Below are 10,232 nucleotides of genomic sequence, written 5' to 3' on the forward strand. Positions count from 1 at the left end.
TTATTAATGTTACAAGATCCTGAGCATCATCAATAATTCAAAGTCACAAATTTTATGACCTTAGGACAAAACATAATAATTTCAAAAGTTCTTGGGATCTTTTGGAAATTAAAAAATAAATTTGAGACTTAAGTGAAATTTTGAAAAGGTGTCCAGGGATAAATAGGTAATTCTAGAAGAGATTTGGGTCAAAATTGCAATTCTAGAAGTTAAGGGACTCACATATAATTTTGAAAAATATATTGGGGTCATGGAAGAAATTCCAAAAATTATGGGCTGAACGATGTAATTCTATCCTAGGATCAAAATGTAATTAACAAATTTTTTTTGTTGCACTCTAATGGGCCTATAAAATTTGGGCCTAGTACTAGTTTCATAAAACGAAGTAGACCAACCCCACTAAAACATAACTGTCTCTCCTTTTTTTTAAATAGATCTGGGCCTAAATGAAATTTTGGGCTCAGCATACATGAAATTGGATCCCTAGGATACAGTTTCTAACCCATTTCTGCTTCCCCTTCTAGCAGGCAGCAGCTGTGAACCAAGAGAGCTCGGAGATAGAGAGATGCCATCATCAAAAGCCAGGGGAGACGACACTGTCCCTATTTCTGGCAACTCTAGAACCTCCACCGCTCCGCCAACTCCAAACGATGCCGCAGTCACTTTCGATAGCGAGGTCACAGCGAGGAAAAAGGTGACTCTACAGCAACCAGAATGACGACGATGCCGTGAAGGAGAATCTCTGGTGGCTACTTTAGCTGATTGACAGCAGCAATAACTCACGGCAAAAAAGTTGAAAGTTAATTCAAAACTGAAGAATCCGGTGAAGTTCGATGACAATAAGGCCAAGAAGAAAAGAAAAAATGATAGAAATTCACGAAAAAGAAATTCACATAACAAAATATCTAAGGATCTTGTCTATGGTTTCTTTGCAAATATGACAAGATATAAACCAAAATTCTCATACTCAAATCTTATATTCATACTCTTCTTCAATAACAAAGATATAAGAAGAATTATTAACATATAAGCGTGAATTGCTATCAATATATATATCATCATACACATAAAAGGAATTGAGATATATAAATTAATATTTATAATCAGGCTCTGATGTCATGTGTTGAATTTGTATATCTCAATTCATATGAACAAGTAATGTATGCGTACCTGAAGAATCCATTGATTGCTTGAGAAAGCTCAATTATCTCGAGTGTAGACAGATGCATAACCCACTAATCCCCAATCATTAGAGAACGTAAAGATAATGGAGTAGAAGAAAATGTATCATGTGTTTGCGGTTATCGATTGATCGACTTATAAGGAGCAGATCAATAACAGCCTTTATTAAATAATTAAATAATTATTTTCTATTATTTCTGACTCAGTCAGTTAAGAGATAAGGAATAATTGATGGCTATTAGGTTGTAGGTTGAGTAGAGGCCCATTGGGCTCACTTGTGTGGTCCACCTATCACGATCCATACAAGATCATAAAGATCAATTTGCTTGGACTTATTAATTAATGTAAATTCATATAAATATTCCAACAAATGAATGGAAAACAGGTGGACCACAGGTTTTACAGATGGAGGCCATTACAATCTATTTCATGAACAGGGATGGAACATGGACTGGCACAATCAATTTCATAGAAGGTGAAGATTGGAAAAAAGACCAGAGAAATTAAGCGGGTGGGACCGCAATTCATGGAATAGAGTTTTCCTCTTTAAAACTCTCCACAAGTTGAGAGAAAATTTGCAAAGAAAATACAGTAGGTTACACATCCTATTTTTTCCTCGCACGTGGTGATCGACCCTTCTTCTCGATTATATTTGTAGGGTGAGAGGATTCATAGGTTCCAATTAATTAAACTTACGTTCGGAAACAAAAGAACTTGCTTAAAGTGGTTTGCGCGTACGTGTCGTGAAGTTCACGAACTCATTAATATTATATTCTAATCAAATAATATTTTACTAATTATAGCAAGCAAAGTATTTTTATTTTCTTCTTATATATCTTATACAATCATGTTTTAAAATAATATTTTATAAAATATCACTCACTGTAAGAAAATTTCGTAGATATAAGATTAAAAATATATTAATTTATAAGAACTTGATTGGTTATTTCACAAAAATTTATGTACTTAGCCTTACATATTTTATGTATTTGTTTTCATTTAATCAGGACATGAAAATATTTTATAAATTATTTAGTTCATAATAAATTCTGTCATTGATATTATTAATATATAAAAATTTATTTGATTTAATTGAAAAAAATATTAAATATATAAAAATAAGTAAAACAAACCATACGGTGACGCATTAAACAAAGCTAATTAAAACGAAGCTCTCTGAACAGGTCATAACACCAGAACATGTCTTCTATATAAAGCCCATTAAATCTCAAGATTTCAATCCAGAAATCCACAAATTCACAAACGTAATCGATCCAAGTTTTCATCGTTCTCAAGTTTCCATGGAGAAAAGAACTCACATAGCCGTTGTACCCAGTCCTGGCTTTAGCCATCTGATTCCTATTCTTGAGTTCTCCAAGCGACTTGCTCAGCTTCACCTTGACTTTCATGTTACCATCATCATTCCCTCCCTAGACTCTCCCCCTAGTTTGTCCATAGCTTACCTTCAAACTCTTCCTTCAAGCGTTCGATTCATTTTTCTTCCTCCTATTAGCAAACACGACCTACCCAAAGATGCGCACATAGCAATCCAAATTCAACTCACAATCACCAAGTCTTTGCCATCTTTACACCAAGAATTGAAGTCCTTGAATTCCAAATCTCCTTTGGCAGCTCTTGTTGCAGACCCTTTTTCATCCGAGGTACTGGGTTTCGCGAAGGAACTAAATTCTTTGTCTTTCATTTACTACCCTGCAGCTGCTTCGACGCTTTCCTTCTGCTTTTATCTTCCAACCCTCCATGAAAACATTTCTGGTGACTTCAGAGACGTAGCAGAACCTATCCAGATTCCGGGTTGTGTCCCAATCCATGGTAGTGATCTCCCTGACCCGGTTCAAAATCGATCCAGTGAATATTACCAACAATCTCTCCAACACAGCAAGAGTTTTTCCTCAGTTGATGGGTTATTGGTTAATAGCTTCACTGAGATGGAGGAAAGGGCTATAAGAGCCTTAACACAGAAAGAAAGTGGTTATCCACCTGTGTATCCGATCGGACCCATCACTCAAACCAGGTCAAGCAATGAAGAAAACGGGTCGGAGTGTCTCAAGTGGTTAGAGAATCAACCACCAAGCTCTGTTCTATATGTTTCTTTTGGAAGTGGTGGGACCCTATCCCAAGACCAAATCAATGAGCTAGCTCTTGGCTTGGAATGGAGTGGCCAGAAATTCTTATGGGTCCTTAGAGCACCGGGTAACTTTAGCTGATGCTGCTTACCTTGGTTCAGCAAATGAGAATCCTCTCGATTTCTTGCCAGAAGGGTTTTTGGAGAGAACCAAAGAGCAAGGTTTGGTTATTCCTTCTTGGGCACCACAGATTGCAATCCTCAGTCATAGTTCCACAGGTGGGTTTTTGAGTCATTGTGGCTGGAACTCTATACTTGAGAGTGTACAAAAAGGAGTGCCTTTGATAGCGTGGCCACTGTTTGCGGAGCAAAAAATGAATGCTGTACTGTTAACCGATAGTTTGAAGGTGACACTGAGGCCAAAGGTGAACGAAAATGGCATAGTGGAGAGGGAGGAAATTGCCAAATTGGTAAGGAGTTTGATGGAAGATGAAGAAGGTATGGAGATTCGCAAGAGAATGAAGGATTTAAGCGATGCTTCCACCCATGCACTCAAAGATAATGGTTCTTCTACAAAGATGCTGTCTCAAGTGGCACTCAAATGGAAAAATTTTAATGGGATATAAGAATTTTTCTGTTTGTGATCTTCTATAAAAGAAACATTTAAAGTTTTTCTGTTTTCTTGTTAGGTTATTTATACTTGTTCATTTAATTTCTCTCTATCAAACTAGATTGATGATTGACTTTAATTTGTCCTGTTTTAATTTTTGTACCTCTACTTATATAAGTAATCAATGTTTTCTGCTACGATTGAAACTTTCTCTCAGAGAAACCAAACAAGGGATCATTAACTCTCTCTCCCCTCCCTTCCCTTAAATCAAACACACTATAGCAAGAGTTAAGTTTAAGAATAGTCTATGAAGGATCCACAATTATAAAATAACCTCATGAGAGCACTTATTTTTGGCTTGTGGGAGCACTTCTAGTAGCCAAAGCTCCGAAATGTAAAGCATTTCGATATGAGTGGCATACAAAAATGCTTTTTTAAAATGTGCTCACTTCTAGATTGACATATGCAAGCGCTTGTTATAAAAAGCGCTCCCATATATGCCAACATATGGGGATAAGGGGTGGCTTTTTCTAGCATTAAAAGTTATGTATGACAAACAATCAATTATATATTCTGATCACTTCTCTATTACATCTTCTATTTGGCTCATGGTAAAATGTGATGATCTTATTGCTGCAAAATACTGCCTGAGAAATAAAAGCAACATATAAGTAATTAACTTTATATAAGAAATCAACATATAATTTAATTTTTAAGACACTTGGCTTACATTCTCAAGAATGATTAACTCTTTTTTGTATGATTACTTTTTTCATAAATTTCATCACATAATATCCACACTCCCAACCCTGTATATGTGTAGGTACCTACAAAACAATAAAAGATGTCATTATTAAAATAAGATAGAACAAATTTCAACTTAATTACTAACACTTTAGGGATGAAATTATATATATAATTTTGATTTGCTAGTAAAAATTTGATAGAGTCTCTCCTATAAGTGGGATGTTCTAGAATTTTTCAAAAATTATACATCAATTTAGGACATCATATTTAAAATAATAAACTTAAAATATTAATCAAACAATCATTTAAATACATACTAACTTGTTGTATTAAGAAAATAATATAAACCTTTATTCTTTTCTATGTATAAAACTTAATAGGATTAGGTTTTTTGGCATTTGGAAGACTTTTACCACCTCGATAACATGACACGGCCCATAAGAATTAAGCATATATACCAAGTAAAAATTCTTTCTTTGATTGTTATAATTGACATGTATAAAGAATATAGAACAAAAAGCTTATTGATTATATAATATCCATATAGATCTATAGTTCTTAAAGTCATTATCTTTTAATAAGTCAAGATAGTGAATCACAGGAAAAAATGGATTGATGCAAACAAGCACTCAATGTTACCTGAAAAGATAAAATATTTCATTAACTCAAATATAAACTAGATTTAAAGATAAATAACAATAACAACTCACACTAAATTGTGAGGAGTTAAAAATAGCATGTTTCTCTTGCCTTTGGCATTGAATGCATAGATAATTTTTTGAGAATGATAATCAACACTATGGATACTTGTCTTATGAAGGCTAACAAATGAGAATTTCATCATTATTGAGCTCAGCTCCACAAAAGTATGATACTAATACCTAAAATAAAAAATAGAAACAATCATGACTAATATTAAATAAATACCACAACAAATAATAAAATTTAAAAAGTACCTGATGTATAAACTAATTTATGTGGTTTGTAGCCATCCCAATAGAACATAGCACTTTTTTAGTCTCATAAGTATTATGTTGAAGCCCATTGTACTTTGACAACATCTCATACAAGATTTCTAGCAAATTAGTGAAACTCTTGTTGCTCCATCTATTAGTCGCTTTTAGGTTGTACAATTTCAGAGTAACTAACAATTTTATGAATTTCTTACAATTGGGGTACAATGCTTTATCAGCATTGCTCTTCAACCTTCTAAACATCTCAAGATAGTTCCTAAGATCCTCTTCAATTATATTAATCATCTCATCAAGACGGTCAACATCATATGTTCCACTATCATGATCAAATGCTGAGTAGCTTGCACTATCTCTCTAATCGATAATGTCATTCATTGTCTCTACATGCATGGTCTAATAAATATAAGTCTAATCAATCATATTACATATCAAATGATCTTTCAATTATATTGGCCTTACTCTTCTTCCATAGCAGCACTTTAAACAAGAACATGTGGCTCCACGAGGGTCTTGATTACGACAAAATGCAAACTCAATGAACCCATCCACACTATCCCAATATTCTCTATCTAGATAGTTGATTAGCTAATATCCATTTATGATCCATATCACTAATATGGTCATAAAAATTATAGAAACAAAGACTTAACTTTTTTTTTTTAATTTGATAGAATCCTCCCTAAAAGAAGAACCTCCCAAATAATCAAACAATCAAATCCTATAAACAAATTTGAAATTGTTTATTAAATAAATTATAGTATACAAATTTGTAATTGTTTATCAAATAAATTATATTATGATAATTTTCTAAGCCTATAAATTAATTAAATTAAAATTTTTTTAATTAAATGAAGGTGAAAGTGTTATTTATCTAATAACATATATAATGCTGATTAAATATATTGTCCAGAAAATAAGAGCGGTGGCATTTATAGAACATACAAACGGCACCTCTCTCCAAATATTTTTTAATGATTTATAGATTCAGAGAATTTTTAGTTAATTAAATTAAATATATATATCTACACAAATTTGTAATTGTTTATTAAATAAATTATATTATGATAATTTAATAAACCTATAAATTTAATTAATTGCTAAATTTTTTATTAAATTAGAGTGAAAGTTTTAATTATCTAATAACATATATAATAAGTATTAGATATATTTTCAAAATAAAAAAAATAGAGAGGTTGCGTTTATACTGCATACAAACGCCTCTCTACAAATATTATTTAATAATTTATAAATTTAGAGAATTTTTATTTAATCAAATTAAATAGATATATATATATATACATACAAATTTGTAAATATATTTATCTAGAATACATAAAATAGATATTTGATATTATAAATATAATATATAATGGAATATAAAAGAGGTGGCATTTCCAGTACGCTGAAACGCCACCTCTCTTATTTTAATTTGTAAACAAAAAATAGATAGGTGGCATTTTCAAACTTTTGAAATGCCACTTATCTAAATTTAATTTATTAATTAAGAATATATATTTGTTATTAATTATAATTTAGTAATTATATCAAAATTATTTTATGATTTATTAAAATAATTAGACAAATTAGATAGGTGGCGTTTTATCACTGAAATGCCACTAAATATGGAATTAACTAGAAGTTGTGGCATTTTGTTTAATAACCGCAACCTATATTTATTTACCAAAATTTTAACAAAATGTGTAATTTATAAGTGGTGGCATTTGATATTAGAAACGCCACATTTTGGATTTTAGCATTACTAGTGTTTTATTTTTTATTGCTAAAAAATGTATGTTATTAGATTCTATTTTTGTAGTAGTGCTACCACGCAATACATTTAAACTAAATAAATTAATTCATCCAAATAAAATATTTGGTAGCATAATACGTCTGAATTCTATCAATCAATGTAATTTAACAATAATCTCCCTTAAAAGTTAAACCTTCCAAAGAAAAAAATAAAATATTTCATAAATAAAATAAAAAGCTTAGATAGTTTTCTCCACAATATTAAACTTCCATTCATTATAATATATTACATTCAACTTTAAGCTAGATTGAGATAAGAGAATTTCAATCATGAAATTTACAACCACAAAAACATGGACCCATTGAGCATTTAATGGTGCACAAGTAAATTTAAATATTCAGCGAGATAATAATGACAAAAATCAGGTTTAAGACAATTGTAGACTGGTGATTGACAAGTTTGATGACAAAAATGATTTTTAACTCTATCTTGACATGCATGGGTAATACATTTTAAATTAAAACATGATGTTTAAATTTTAATTTATATGTGTATAACACATCTTGCAATAACAAATTGCTTTAGGAAGATGACAATTAAGGACCTCATATAAAGACATTAATGACAATTGAAGACCACAAAATATCAAAATGTCAGAAAAGGACCACGGTCTTTATTTGTAATTATAATATTTCTAATTAAATAGAAGATCACTCAGGAATTTAAGGAAAGTTGGTTATGAATTTAAGCAAAATCACTTATGAATATATGGAAAGTCAATTGTGAATGGATATATACATATTTCATGAATTTATGCATTATCACTTGTGAATTTATGAAGAAGCACTTTTGAATTTTAGTAAGATCAATAGTGAATTTATGAAAGTTAAGTTGAAAATGAATAAATAGTTTCATGAATATATGTATCACTTGTGATTTAGAGACAGTTAGTTGTGAATTTAATAAATGTTAGTTGTGAATACATGGAATATTTGTTGTGAATTAATATGAATAGTTTTAATTGTAAATCAATAATTTAGAGACTTTATCAAGTTTTTGAATATATGTTCACAACTGACTTCCATAGTTTCATAAGTAACTTTTCAAAAATTCACAAGGGGTTATTCTTAAATTCACAAATGATGATGTGTCTATTCATGAAATTGTAGCCAAAAGGTGTAGTGATCGCTCCCGCTAGGGTATGAGATCATAGTAATAAATTACTTCGAGTATTTCAAGTGTCAAACCTATAGGAAAGTTGCACCTTTACTAATTTAAATAATTAGTATTTCAAGAAAAATAAATAAAATAAATAATTTGATGAGAATATAAAAATAAAAATAAATCAAGAAAATAATGATGAGGAAAACACAATCACTTAAAGTGTTAGGGTTAGGATTCGTCCTATAAGTTATTAGTTTCTATCCTTTGAGTTGACTCTTTAGTTAATTATAGTGACAACTATTTTTAAAATGTCTTAATATTCTCTCAAATTTATAGTCCCTTTTTAATTAGCATTGAATTCATTCCCATGATACCTAAACAACTAATTAAACTGTGAAGTTATAGTTTAAGTCATTGCAAATTTTTATAACTATCCCTAGCCTAATTATTTATGTTTATTTCTCTAGGCTTAAGTTCTCTCTTCACTTCTCAGTCCATCAAGATTACCTATAGATTTGATTGAATGGTGGTCAGTCATAAAATCAATATGAAGAACAAGAAAAATAAATATAATTAAAAAAATAAAAATATTTATAAATATAAATGTAAAGAGTCAAAACAAAGAAAGTAGAAAACTAGCTCCCTAATTAAGTTACATCCTTACTCCAACTAGGTTATTTGGAAACATATAATAAAATGAAATAACACTGTTTTAAAATCTCCAATCATGAAAAATGATCAGAGAAAATTAAGGAGTAAAAAAGAAATAATTATGATTTGTAGAACTCTTCAGCGATCTTGTTTTCAGCCTTCAGATTGTTTCTACGAGCTCTAAATATCTCAGAGAAAACTTTTGAGGTACTTAAATAAGTAATTGGATGCCTTCCTTCTTGATGGAGAGAGTATTTATAATAAAAATAGAGGCTCATCATTTGATTCCTAGTCGATGTAGAACTCTAATATATATATACATATGTATAGATAATATTTTATCTCTTGTACTCTTTTTCTCTCTTTGAAAATCACGTCATGTAAAGTCCCTTGGGTCCAAACTATAAAGTCTCATCTCAACTCGTGCTTTACCATTCCACACCATATAATTAATAAATTAAAATTAGAGTAATAGCTTTTTATTTATTTTCAAAATCGCCGGATCTTGACTTCTTAAAATATATATTCAAATAAGGGAGCTAATGGAAGTGTAAACACACTCAAAAGACTTGAAATATCACAATTTCTTAACCTTAAAAAAGGGCCGTGCACTGCGGTGTGGAACACGTGTGCTGCGGCATGTGGCACAAAACCACATGCTCTCTTCCTAACTACATCATGCGCCGCGGTGGGCATATCATGCACCGTGGCGCGCCTGTCCGAATTTCTACTGTAATTTTGATAGCAAAAATAATGAACTTCCGACGTGTGCCATTTTCACACCTGATGTTTGATTGGAGTGATTCAAACTCCCACACAAAAGCTTACAATGTATACTAGCTAATAGAATAAGTTTGGACTCAATTTGATGATTTGATCTAAGATTGGACACCTGGGTGTAAAAAATCACTTTTTCTTTTAAAAACTTACACCTTAACTGCTCAATTCTCATTCCTTATCCCATTAGATCACTTCAGGCCTTGAACTAAATCCAAAAGGACCACATAAACCTAATTAACATCACAATAGACATATATAAGATCAATAGCCCATTTTGGCCTCTTAAAGCCA

The 10,232-nt window shown here is 30.9% G+C and overlaps 1 pseudogene; it reads left to right on the forward strand.

Moving 5' to 3' along the window:
* Window positions 1–2,438: 2,438 nt before the first annotated feature.
* Window positions 2,439–3,968, forward strand: LOC129291399 (hydroquinone glucosyltransferase-like; annotated as a pseudogene).
* Window positions 3,969–10,232: the final 6,264 nt, after the last annotated feature.

This window comes from Prosopis cineraria, unplaced genomic scaffold (assembly GCF_029017545.1).
Source record: "Prosopis cineraria cultivar Desert tree isolate PC_DT_omini unplaced genomic scaffold, ASM2901754v1 PC13, whole genome shotgun sequence".
In the NCBI taxonomy this organism is placed as follows: Eukaryota; Viridiplantae; Streptophyta; class Magnoliopsida; order Fabales; family Fabaceae; genus Prosopis; species Prosopis cineraria.